This window comes from Chiroxiphia lanceolata, chromosome 10, assembly GCF_009829145.1.
Source record: "Chiroxiphia lanceolata isolate bChiLan1 chromosome 10, bChiLan1.pri, whole genome shotgun sequence".
Taxonomy (NCBI): Eukaryota; Metazoa; Chordata; class Aves; order Passeriformes; family Pipridae; genus Chiroxiphia; species Chiroxiphia lanceolata.
In genome coordinates this window covers 1432797-1445454 of record NC_045646.1, presented here as the reverse complement: position 1 = coordinate 1445454, position 12658 = coordinate 1432797, and positions in this window count along the sequence as shown.

Genomic DNA, 12658 nt, shown 5'->3' with positions numbered 1-12658 from the left:
CCCCATCCAGCCTGGCCTGGAACACTTGCAGGGATGGGGCATCCCAGCTTCAGGTGGGATGGGAACACCTCTGGTCCAGGGAGGAGCCAAACTGGCTTCCCTGGCAGGTGTTGTCTGGGTCTGGTGAGGCAAGAAGGAAAACCTACAGTGGTCACATCCTGGAAAGCTTCTTCCCAGGCTGTGTTCTTGAGGACATTTCTCCTCTGAGATGGTCTCCCAGTCTGGAATCAGTTCAGCCAGGCTGAGCTCGGCCATGGGGGGCAGATATGCCAAAAATGACCCCAGCAGGAGAAGGTGGTGGGAGGGACGAGTAGGATGGGCTCATGGATGGGAAAGGGAAAGAGGGAGGGGGAGACGAAGGAACAAATGAAAAGCGAGAAATGGCGAAGTTTGGAAACATCCTTCCACTGATGTTCTTTGGTAGGGAGTTCACTTGCTGATAGCACCTTGTTCTTGTGTCTGAGTGGGACCCAGTTCCTGCCTGGTGCCAACCTTTCCCTGAGCCACTGCTATTTATAGCACTGGGTGTGGGATGGGCAGCTCGGCTGGGCTGGGGCCAAGTCAACCAGTTAAAGACTGGCTTAACTTCCCTTTAACCAGCCTGCCCAAGGGGGAGGAGGTCCTGCTTTGAACTTGTTCCCAAAGCTCCAAAAAGCTCCCAGGGATTGTGGAATCCCATCTCCTCCACACTCCTCGGGCACCTTCCACTATCCCAGGTTGCTGCAAGCCCTGTCCAACCCAGCCTTGAACACTTCCAGGGATGGGAATGAAGGTGACGCGGGAAAAACAAGCCTTGGAAATTGAAAAAGGTGACCCACACAGGCAACACTCCTTAAAAAACAGTCCTCCAAACCTGTTTATTTAACTTTTTGTTTGCTTGCTTCTAATTCTTTAATATAAACTTGTCATTTTTAATTATTTTCGATACAAACAAACCCTTCTTTTTTTTTTTTTCTGATTTATAACAGTTATAAATATAATTTTCTCTTCAGAAAGTGAGTCTCTAAAGCGGTTCCAGATGCCAAACATGTACATGTGTAACATTCCTACTGCAGGAATAACTTTTGATATTTAATCAAAAGCAACAAGTTTAACAAGCAACACACTGACACATGAAGAGATAACATGGTGAGAAAAAGAAAATCCAGGCTATAAAATTTACATGAACTTTTCCAATTTGTACAAAGGGTTTTACAAATGTTGGTTTAAGCGACGGTACAGCTCAGAAATTAAACCTGAGAAACGTGAAATAACTGAATTGAGGAGAAATGGGGTAAAATGGAAGGAAGAGGAAATGGAAGAGAAAGAAAAGAATCAGCAGACAAACGGGGACTTGAAAAAGCAAGTGCAAAATGCAAAAGGAGAAAAGTAGAAAATCAAAAGAAACTATGAGGAAAAATATTTTCAATGAGTCAAGAATAAAAAATTGAGTTGTACGAGAAAAGGTGCAAGAAATGCCACGAGTTACAATGTTCTAAAGAAAACAAAACCGTGAAAATACTCAGGAAAAAAGGGAGAATATGAAAGCCCTCATTTTGTATTAATTGTGTTCCCTTTCAAACGACACATTTCAATGCTGGAAAACTCCTGTAATGAGATTATTGTTTACAGCAGGTTATTACTCCACTGGTCCCTGCTCAGCCTGTCTGTATTTGATCTAATTCTGTCAAACCTTACAGTGGAGCCGTTGAGTTGTTACCTGAAAATAAAGACTTAATCAGGGGAATGGATTTGGAACAAAAATCCTCATTATAAGCCCATTTTTCCTAAAGGCTCTGTGTGATTAGGCAAAGCCCAGGCTGCAGCTTTACAACTTACAGGCAGTAACAATATATTGATGGTTGGGTGGTTGGGTTATTTCTTGACCTTGAGTAGCTCAGGCTCTGGGGTGGGAATCACCCAGAATTTGCCCTTCGGTGCAATGCCAGGAAACACGAATTAATTTAAATCTTAAATAGAGCCCAATTATTAATACACAGTAATTATGGCCGACCCTTTATAATGGTTGTTGATAATTTGCTGCTCTCACAGGATGGCAAATCACTGCATTTCGGGGGAAAGAGCATTGGAAAATAGTCATAACCCCCAAACAGGCAATTAGTTCTACCTAAATAATCCCAGGAATATACCAACCAAGGAAGTGGGAAATGTTTTATGGAGATGTGGTTACAGGGGAATATTATTTTATTATCCTGAGTTTTAAACAACCAGGTGACCACATTTTTCATGCAATGGCACTATTGTGTTAGACACCAAAATCGGATTTTAACCTACTTTTAAATGTTCTCCCTTTCCCTCCACTCCAGGGCTTGAAAGTGCTGTTTGTGTCACCATTCTCTTGGCTTTCACTGCTTCTTTTAACTCTAATAATTATAACAGCTCACTAATAGACCATCTCACTGATAAACTTCCTCGTTAAGAAGAATTCAGGACAAAAAATGATCCTGGTCCTTTAAAAGTTTATCCCTGTGGCACCATCATGTAAGCATACATATGGGACAGTAAAAATGGAAGACGACACATTAAATGACATTATTATAAAATGCAATACTCTTGGAATGATCCCTTATTAAATTAGGCTCTATGATCTGAGATGAATTTCCCCGATCCCTAATCCATCACCAGAGAAATATTAAAAGATAGGTCTCAACTGGTATTAGAATGGCACTCAGTCTCTACTTTCATTATTTTGAATTAGGGTGCTACTGGGGGGAAGCCTCTTAATGAGAATTAGAGTGATTCACTGGCCTTCTTTGGGATTTTGACAAGTAAAATATTAACTCTTCAGTCACAGCTGTCGGAATTAAAATACTTGGCAGCCACAGATGCCCAAATTAAATTGGCCTTTATGTTTCCATATTGCTGACCTCCTTAGAGGCAAAAACATCAAGCCCAACAATAACAGCAAACCCACAGCATGTCATTTCTTGGAAGAAAATATATTTATTGAAGTTTTTATATTTGTTGCAGTTTTAAACACATAATTGAACAAATACGGGGCGTTTTTACAAAAGGCTCTTGTTTTAATTTTGCATTCTGTAAAACTTCAGCTACAAATCAGTTCCTCTGAACCATTAATCAGGCAATAAAATAATAAATGAAGTTATTTTGGGGGGATTTCTTAACTGTTTAAACCACCATAAATCAGATTTGCGTGCGGTGCATCAGTGAAAACATCTGAATGCCTTTGACTGACATTTCTATTTCTGCAAATAATGGATGCTATTTCTTAAAAACAATATCTGAAAATGCATAATTACTGCAAAAGAACAGGAGTTTTTATTAGCAGCGCTCCAGTTTGGCACAGCAAAAGAAGTTGGAGTTTGGCCATGTCAGGCAAACACCCTTTCTGATCTTTCCCCCTCTTTTTCAATTTGCTGCTGTGGCAGTGGAATTTCAATTAGTCTCACTGTAGCGTGTCTCAATTAAGTGTATTTCAATTACAATAAGAGTTTCCAAAGTGGAACTTGCAGGGTGGAAAAGTCTCAAATAAGGGGACGATGCAGAAATGGCTTTTTTTTATTATTATTATTGTCTTTAAAGCCATCCTTAAATTCTGCGATCCATCATATCCCAGCCGGCGCAGGGTTTGTTATTCTTTCCCGCGTCTCTGGTCACCTCCAGCGTCTCTCCCTCCTCCCCAACGATCCCTCATTGATCTCAGCCCGTGATCAGTCGGGAGCTGCTCGGAGGGGGACAGTGATGGATGCTCTGAAACCCTCACACCCTTCGCATCCAATACCGGGATGAACTCCCCGGATCCGTGGCACGGCCGGCTGGGGGGAGAACTGGGGGCTCTGGTTGTTGTAGGCACGTGGGAGGCGAATTTTGGCTCCTCAAAGAGGCTCTTTTTGCACACAAACGATCCCAAACCGCCTCCATGTAATTTCTCACAACACACGCAGGACTTTTTTATGTGGAAGGGAGAGATTTCAGTGCTGACATGATGGGCCACATTACCTTTTATATGAGGACATGGAGTTTGTCACCCACTTGCTGCTTTCCCATTTTTTATTTAGAGATAACCGGCCCATCCTTTGCAAGGGCAAGGCTGTGCCTCTTCTCCTGCCAGCGGAGTTTCAGAGCTGATAAGGCAGCACCACTGACATCTAAAATAATCCCAGCTCCGGACCATTAATATTTTGGAAAGATCCCTAGCAGGGATCTCGTTGGATGCATTGGATGCAGCACACTTGTTGTCACTCCTCTCTGCAGGCAGCAGTGGGAGCATCTCACCAGTGACACTGTGCTCAGGACAAAGGGAACCAGGAGAGGTTTAGGTTGGATATTAGGCACAGTTTCTTTGCCAAAAGGGTTGTGAAGCTTTGGCACAGACTGCCCAGAGCAGTGGTGGAGTCCCCATCCCTGGAGGGATTTAAAAGCCCTGTGGATGTGGCACTTGGGGACACGGGTCAGTGGTAGCCTTGGCAGTGCTGGGGAATGGTTGGACTTGATGGTCTTGGAGGGCTTTTCCAACCCAAATGATTCTGTGATTCTGTGCTTTGTTTGTGTGGAGTTCCCAGCACTGCTCACAAATCCAGAGGAGCTGTCCCAAAGCAGGTTTGGGAAGCACTGGCTCCCATGAAGGAATGGCTGGAGCTGTGTCAGGGCAGGCTCAGGTTGGATCTCAGGGAAAGGTTCTTCCCCCAGAGGCTGGTTGGCACTGCCCAGGCTCCCCAGGGCAGTGGGCACAGCCCCAAGGCTGCCAGAGCTCCAGGAGGGTTTGGATGATCCTCTGGGGCACAGGGGTGACTCTGGGGATGGGCCTGTGCAGGGCTGAGGGTTGGACTGATGATCCCTGTGGGTCCCTTCCAACTCAGTGCATTCTGTGATCCTGGGATTTTTCCTCCTTGCCACGTCCCCATTTAGTGGTGAAACCTCACCCCAACAACCCTCCTCCCTCAGAGCACCACATCAGCCCCGTCTCCATTCAGAATTCCATCTGAATGGGGACTGACAACCCACATGGGCAGTTTTCCAGGCCCTGTCCTTCCCTCACAGGTTCCTCAGCTGGCTGGGTGCTGGTCAGAGCCGGGAATGCCACGGAGCCACCTGGGCGTGCGAATTAGTCCCCCACAGAACCACTTAATCCATCTTCCCCGGAATTAAATGTGCGCGGAGCCGCCGCGGGGCAACGCCGAGGGGGCTTTAATTTCTCCTCTCGAAGACATTAGCAGGACTCGATGAAGGGTCAAGTAATTTCATCCAAGTTGCCACCAGTTAGTTAAGAGAGAACGACAGGGCCGGAGCCCGACGGCGCCGACGGGTTTTGTCCCACGGCAGGGTTAAAATCCCATCTTTTTCCGCCCAAAGAGCGACTGCGGCGGGAACGCTTCGTGGCCGGGAAGGATCACCTGGCTGGTGGCTAAAACGGGGCGTTTTGATTAATATTTTGCTATTCGGGGGGTGGGCCGGGCCCCGGAATGAGGTGGTTACTTCTGCGGCAGGAGCCTGTGGAGCGAGGCTCGCGCGCTCCCGGGGACCTGCCCGGGGAGTAATTTGGGCGGATTGTGAGCGGACAGTGGGTCCGCGGGGAGCGCTGGCAATCATGGCGGAAACAATGTTTGCATCGATCAGCTGTCACGGTGATTTATGGCTTCATTTTGCTGTAATGGAGAATTAGTGGAAAGATTATCAGGGACTCAACACTTTGGCTTGTTACCCGTGTCCAGACGAGCAATTTGTCTCCCTGAAGCAGTGAAATACTTGTGACAGCTCCAACACTTGCCCTAATTCAATCAAGGGAAAATGTTGGAATTAATTTGTTACAAGAAAATTTAAATATGTTCAGCAAACAGTAACCGCAGAGCAGGAGGCTGATTTATTGTGCTCGGCAAGATATCGATCCGCTTCGATCCGGCCCATGTTGAGGTTTTAATGTGTAATAATTTCCAATTTAAAGCTCCTTTTCAAGATCACGGGTTTAAAGAGAGGGCAGGCTGGGTCTCAAGACCTGATTAGGAGCCTGTTGCAATGGCTTTGTCAAAAGCCTGTTTGAATGTAAATTCATAGTTATCTTTTGCACTATCTTTAATATTCTTGACATGGATTTTATTGTGTGTCAAACCTCAGGCCAGCTGCCTGCCACAACCATTAATGAAACATCTTAGGAAATAAATCTCAGTCTTTATACAATATTTTTAAAAACCTGAAACATTAGATGTCAGCGAAAAAGGTGGAACAGCATCCTTTTTTTTCCCCCTGCACAGTAAACCATCAGAGATAGAGCAGTTTTACAGCTTGCCTCCACAATTAGATTGAATTATTGTGCAAATGCTATTATACCATAAGCTTAAATTCCGAAGTCTGCAGGAATATTTTAGGTGCTTGTACAAATCTGTTATCTTCATTGAAGGTGTGACAGCTTATTCGACCTACACATATCTGTAATTTTTAAGGTTTTCATTATTGTAACGCTCTTCCCTAATGCCTGGAGGATAACTCTGCTCCAGGAGCTGGCTGGGACACTGGAAATTTAGCTCCTTATAATTCATGGAGCAGCCATGGTGGTCTGTGGCTCCTCTGCCACCCAACTACAGCAAAATGGTGTGAAAAATGAAATGTGCTCAATTAGTCCTTTCAACCACATTGTTATGATTGATTAAAAGGGAAATCCTGGCCTCCAGTGCTAAAAATCTTGTTTAATAACCTGCCATGTAGCTCCAATTGCAAGTTTGCTTTAACATTTTTAGAGGATCTGTGGTTCACATAATGAGAGAGGAATCCTGTTCCACCTAATCAATAAAGAGTCATCACCCACCACTGGGTTGGACACATTCATACCCAAGTATTTTTTGGCTCATTAGCAGAGTTTAGTTATTCTTAGATTTGCTGCCATATCCTCAGACAGAGCACTGAAAAATAGTAGTTTAAATATTTATATAGTAATAATAATAATAATAATAATAATAATAATAATAATAATAATAATAATAATAATAATAATATATTTATTTAAACTACTTTTGAAAAAAAAATTCCAACACCATCTGAGCCATCAAGTGTAGGGTTTGGGCATCAGCACTTGGTCAGCAGAGCTGGGGAAGTGTGGCCCCAGAGGTCCTCTCAGAAGAACCCACCCCAAGCACTTGGACTTTTCTGAAATGGCTTCAGAGTCAACTGTTGGATGATGAGAGAGGCTTTGTGAACACCTCAACTCCCGGGTAATCCCAGAAGGGATTTGCACCTTCCTAGCCCTGGAGGAAGGACCAAAGTGCTGGAGAACCCAAGCTCAGTAACTCCCCTGGCCATCGGCCCCCCTGCCAGCCCACATTAAATATCCCTGTCCCCAAGTGTATTTAAAATGTTGTTTTGAAGGGTGAATATTATCCTGTAAAACAAGAGCTTCTTGTGTGGCAGTGGGAGCCAGAGGAGCCACCTTCTGAACTCCTGATTTGATGCCTTTGGAGGGGCCTTTGCAGAAGCAAAACTCGGCTCTGTTGGACCTTTTGGAGATAAAATGTGAAAAGTTCATCTTTCAAGGAGTCAAAAGACTGCCTTGATCTCTGTTGATGTCTCTGGTCCAAGGACTTATTGCTGCAGACTTTGCTTGGCTTTGGGTTCCCATCTCTCCATGATGGAGTTTAACATCTTTTCCCCTTTCCAAAACATTCCCTATATATCCTTCCACATGTTTGCACTCACAAGCCTTTGGAAAAGTAAATACAATTTTATTAAATTCTGTGCATGAGTTAGATCATAAAAAAAAGGGATTCTGGACTTGTAGCAGCTTTATGAAGTGAGGTGTCCCTGCATTTCCAAGATTCACTCTGACTCAGGGTTTCAGGACTGGGAATTCGCTTTTTTTTTTGCAAATACTGTGGTGATATTTTACTCCCACCTCTGCAAATCCATAATTATAACCCAGCTTTTCATTACAAACTAGAAATGTAAATATTTCTGTGGTCACTGGTGGAATTTAACTTCTGCAGCAAATAATGTCTCCACATGTGGTTCCTATCTCGTTCCTCACTGTGTAATAACAGGCGTACTACAGCTAGTAAAATATTATTAGAAGAGTCCCCTGGCTGCAAATCTTGACCCAAAAAATGCAGAGTTTGCTATCAAACACGTGTTCCTGAGGGTTCCTGGGAGGCAGCAGGGTTCACATGGTCCAAAGGGCCACGGCAGGAGCAACTTTGTCCTCCATGGCCACGTCCCCAGCTGGTGTCAATGTGGGTGTCCCATCAATGGGCTCCATCAGTTTGCACCAGAGACCCACACATCTCCTTTTCCCCCCAATTTGGGGGAAGCCAGGCTGCCACTGCATGGCTCTGTGAGGCTGTGACCCCCTCAGCCCCCTCACAGAGCACCCAGGGCTCTGCAGCCTGGCAGGCAGGGAGGGCTGACGCCATTTCAGCGGGAATTGGAGGAGAATCAGGCCTTGACATTTAAAATTGAATTAGACTGATATTTAAAACAGAGATAAACTGACATTTAAATGAGTCCAATGTTCCGTTGTTTCAATTTTCTTCTCCTATTTTTTTTTTTCTGTCTTCATTTTTCACAGATCAAGGCTCCACCACATTGGAAGTCGCTCTCTGGGGGTCTGGTGCTGGATCAAGACCTGGGGCTGAGGTCTCACTGTTGCTTTGCCAGCACTGGATCAAGAAGAAGCCTACTCTCTGGTTCCAGTGAGATGCAGCATGTCCTCACCCGTTAATGTGTCAAAAACACGACACCAAACCCATCTTGAGAGAGTTCCCGGGCCACCAGGAGCAGTGCCAGGTTAAAGGGCATTAAAATGCTGGTCCCCAGTGCTAAAAGGCAGCAGTGTAGATTAATAATACCAAGAGCAATCTAGAAACCTCATCAAGTTTTCGGAGCCCTGCATTCAGTTTCCTTTCCACATTCTCCACTTGAACAGCCAAGAACTGGTTTGGTTCATCCTGTGCCCTAAGAAATGAGCTTCTCCAGCTCCCACTCATCAGCCTGGTCCTGCAGCCATGGGCTGCAAATCCCACCGGGGGATGTTTATTTGTTTTTAAAAAGTCCTATCAGAATCTGGATCTGCTTCTTCAATTGTCTTCAGTGCTGAAATACAAGTTTAGGGGCTGCTCATGGCTGCAAACACGAGTGTTGGTAGAGATCTGAAAGAATGGCATTCCTTTCAAGTCAGATTTGCAAAAGGCAAAAAAATCTGAGAAAAACTAATCTTTAAATAAGTAACCAATCGTGAACTTTATGGCTGTGCCAGCTATTAACAATAGACCCTCTTGGGGTGGGTTCCTTCCCTTCCCATCACAGTGTTGTCTTTCTGCAAGGTCATTTTAGGTCTTCAGCCTCGACGATGATTTGCTCCCTTGCAGACAGAGCTGTCTTCAGCCTCTCAGCTCCGAGGGAGAAACCCGATCACGCCGTGGGATCCTTCCCAAATCCCCGCCAACAGAAATGACTTTATTTTGCCCAGCAAGGGGATGACAAGGGGCGGCTCCACGAGGCTCCGGCACCTCCCGGGCTCCGCTGCGGGGCCGGGAGCCGGCGGGAAGGGCCGTGATCTTCCCGGGGGTGAAGCCCTGGCTGGGATTTTCCAGCGTTCCCATTGTTGCACAGCTGAATCCAATCAGGGCTATTTGTTTTGCAGAGCAGGGCTCAGCTCCCTGTTGCTGGATGATATTTTCATCCGCTGACATTTAATGGAGCGGTTTCAAAACGAGCCGAGAGCGACTCCAGAATTCCTTTATTTTTAAAGTTTTTATCTAAATCAGGCTTTAATTATCTGTTTGGAAATAGTTGTTAGTAGACAGAGGTGCCTGCCCTGGAGACTCTGTGCTCACCAGACCTGTAAGAACCAGCTATAAACTGCCCATTTTGGGAAACAAGGTCGTTTTTCCAAAACCACAGAGCGATCAGATCGTGTCCAAGCCCACGTGCTGCATCCCAGACAATGTGGCTGTGATTAACCATTTCCTCCAAGTCCTGAGTCGTGGTTTAACCCTAGGGTAAAGGTAGAGCAAAGAACTGAGAAAAGAAACAGCCTCTTCCTTGGAAAACCCGTGGCTGGGGAGAGCTCCCAGCAGGAGGAGCTTTCAGGAATTTCCGAGCATCCTGTTGTGATGGAGGGTCATTCCGTGGGATGTATTTTATGAAGACTGGGAAATTAGTTTTGTTTGATTATGGTTAGGACTTACTTCAAACAGTCTGCCAGGGCTTCAGAATGTCGAGGAAGAAAGGGGAGAAGAAATGAAGACCTTCAGAATGCAATTTGGGCCTGCTGAGATGTTGTGTCTCCTGAACCTGTCACAGCAGATGCCTCTATTTTATTTTCAAAAGTGTTTAATCACTTTATATTCTCATGAAAATGAGAAGTCTAAAGACCAAGGTTGACCCACGTCTGCTGTGAATACGGGCCATGTCCACGCGCCACGGCCACGCTCAGCCCTACAGTGACCCACTGCTCATAATTAATTACCAGCAGTTAACCAGAGCTGAGTTTAGTCCTTTCATCTGTAATGTCAGTTCACAGTTGGTTTGATTCATTCCCAGCCTAAGCCAGGCTTTCCTCTGCTGCAGGCTGGCTCTGGAGCATTGCTCGCCCGAAGACAACCCGTGTGCTTGGGTCAGAAGGAAAGACCTGCCAAAACATTCCAAGGTTCTCTGGAGTAAGGGAACCTGCAGGAATGGCTTTCAGTAAAGCATAGGTCCATATCCCAACAGCAGGGCCTGGATGAGGGGGTAAAATCCGGATACTTGTTCTCTGATGAATAAGGAAGTTTTGGAATGGTCGTGACCTCTGAGGAGGTGAGGTGTCATGGGATGATAGAATGGCTGGGGTTGGAAGGGATCTCAAAGACCATCTAGTTCCATCCTCCTGCCATGGAGCCTTCCTTGCTGTAGCACCTCAGGATTGCAAAGCTTTCAGCATTTTTTGCTGCTCTGCAGGAATTTTGGCTGTCCTGGTACCAAGGGCACACTGAGAACTCCGATGGTTGTTTAACTCCTGTCTGGCAGAGCCAAGCTCATCAATTTGCTTTATCAAGCTCCAATGTTTAATTAGAGGCTCTCCTGACACCACTCCCAAGCTGGGTTCAGCTCGTCCTGGAGGCAGTGTAGCCTTTTTATTACTTTCTACAACTTAATCACTCTGTTTTAAAGACGTTTGCTGTGAATTGCTCAAAGGTTACTCCCTCTGTCAATTTAGGTCAATATCCTCTTCTTTTCAAAATTAATTGCTATTAATTAATCACCATCTGAAGCAGTTTATTGGTATTGATTCTCTCCCTTTTGTATGTTTCTGTGAGGTCTCTTATTGGTCTCCTCACTGTGTTTATTTTCCACCCAAGCCAGGGCCCATTTGGGAGAGCGTCGCTGGACAGCTGGCTCCAGATAAGCATCCCAATCTCCAGATAAGCATCCCAATCTCCAGATAAGCATCCCAATCTCCATGACAATCCTGGTGCCCAGGATATCCATCCATGGTGGACGTGCCTCTGACTTTTATAGCACTTTATTTTCTGAACTTCCTGAGTCACTTGAAACCAGAATAGCAGAGCTGTTATTTCTGACCTATTCTCAGTGTTTGGAAAACACTGGTTTTGGGTTCCTGACATCATTTTTCCTGTGTGGATTTGACTGAGGACCCCCTGTGGCTGTCCCAGCACCCACATTTGAGAGGTCTGACCTTTGGGCACATCACACCAGGGCACAGATTGGCAGTATTTAAGCAAGACAAGTCCACACTGGTAACAATAACCCATCTTTCCCTACTTCATATGCAGTAGGAAGGAGAAGACACCACCACATCTTCTCAGTGTGATGCTGTGCTTCCTGTTGCTCTTCTGCACTGGTGGGAGGCAGGACTGTGAGGATGGAAAAGCATTAATTTGCTTCCAAGTTTTGCACTGTTATTGGCATTTTCTCTCCGACCTTTCTCCCCGTGTAATCAAATAGCAATGATCAATATATTAAAACTCAGGTTTTCTCAGTAGCCTCCCCGTGCAGCCACCAGGTCAGCACATAGTGATCAGTGCAGCAGCATCTTCAGACCAATCTCATTAAGCTGGAGTTTGGGGGGTTGAAGAAGACACCTCATGCCATATTGGGGCCTCACACAGCTGAGCACAGCAGGGAAAATACAGCGGGAATGAGGATGGTGGCATGGGGAGAGGTCTCAAGCTGAAGGAGATCCTGCAGAATAATGTGCTTTTTACAGAATGAGGAGCAGTTCAAATACGTCTTAGTCTTGAGATTGGTTTTATTCTAACAGACCAGACAACAGTAAGGACTGGGATACTTCAGACCTCACCTCCTGGCCTTGGGATAACCCCTAGGATGGTTTACACCTGAGAGGAGAACCAGCCAGGTTTCTCTCTGAGTTAGCAGGACCCATCTCCTCTCCTTCCACGGGGACGAACAGGGAGTGATCCCTGAAGCAGAGCTTCCCACCAGCTTCCTCTGGGCCATCTCTCCGTGGATGATGTTTCCCATGGTGTTTCCAGCTGTGGGATGGGTTTCTCGTGGCTTGCTGGTCCCTCTGCTTGGTGACACCACGTGGTGGTCACAAGGGCACCATCACCACCCCGCTGGGTTTGATCCAGGGCTCCATGAGCCACGTTCCAGCTGCTGAGCTCTGTCATTTGTCAGCCTCTGAAAAGACAAGGATTTCTCCCCTCGGAAGCTGCGGGAGGTCCCTGGGGATGTCGTCAGCTGCTTTCACCAC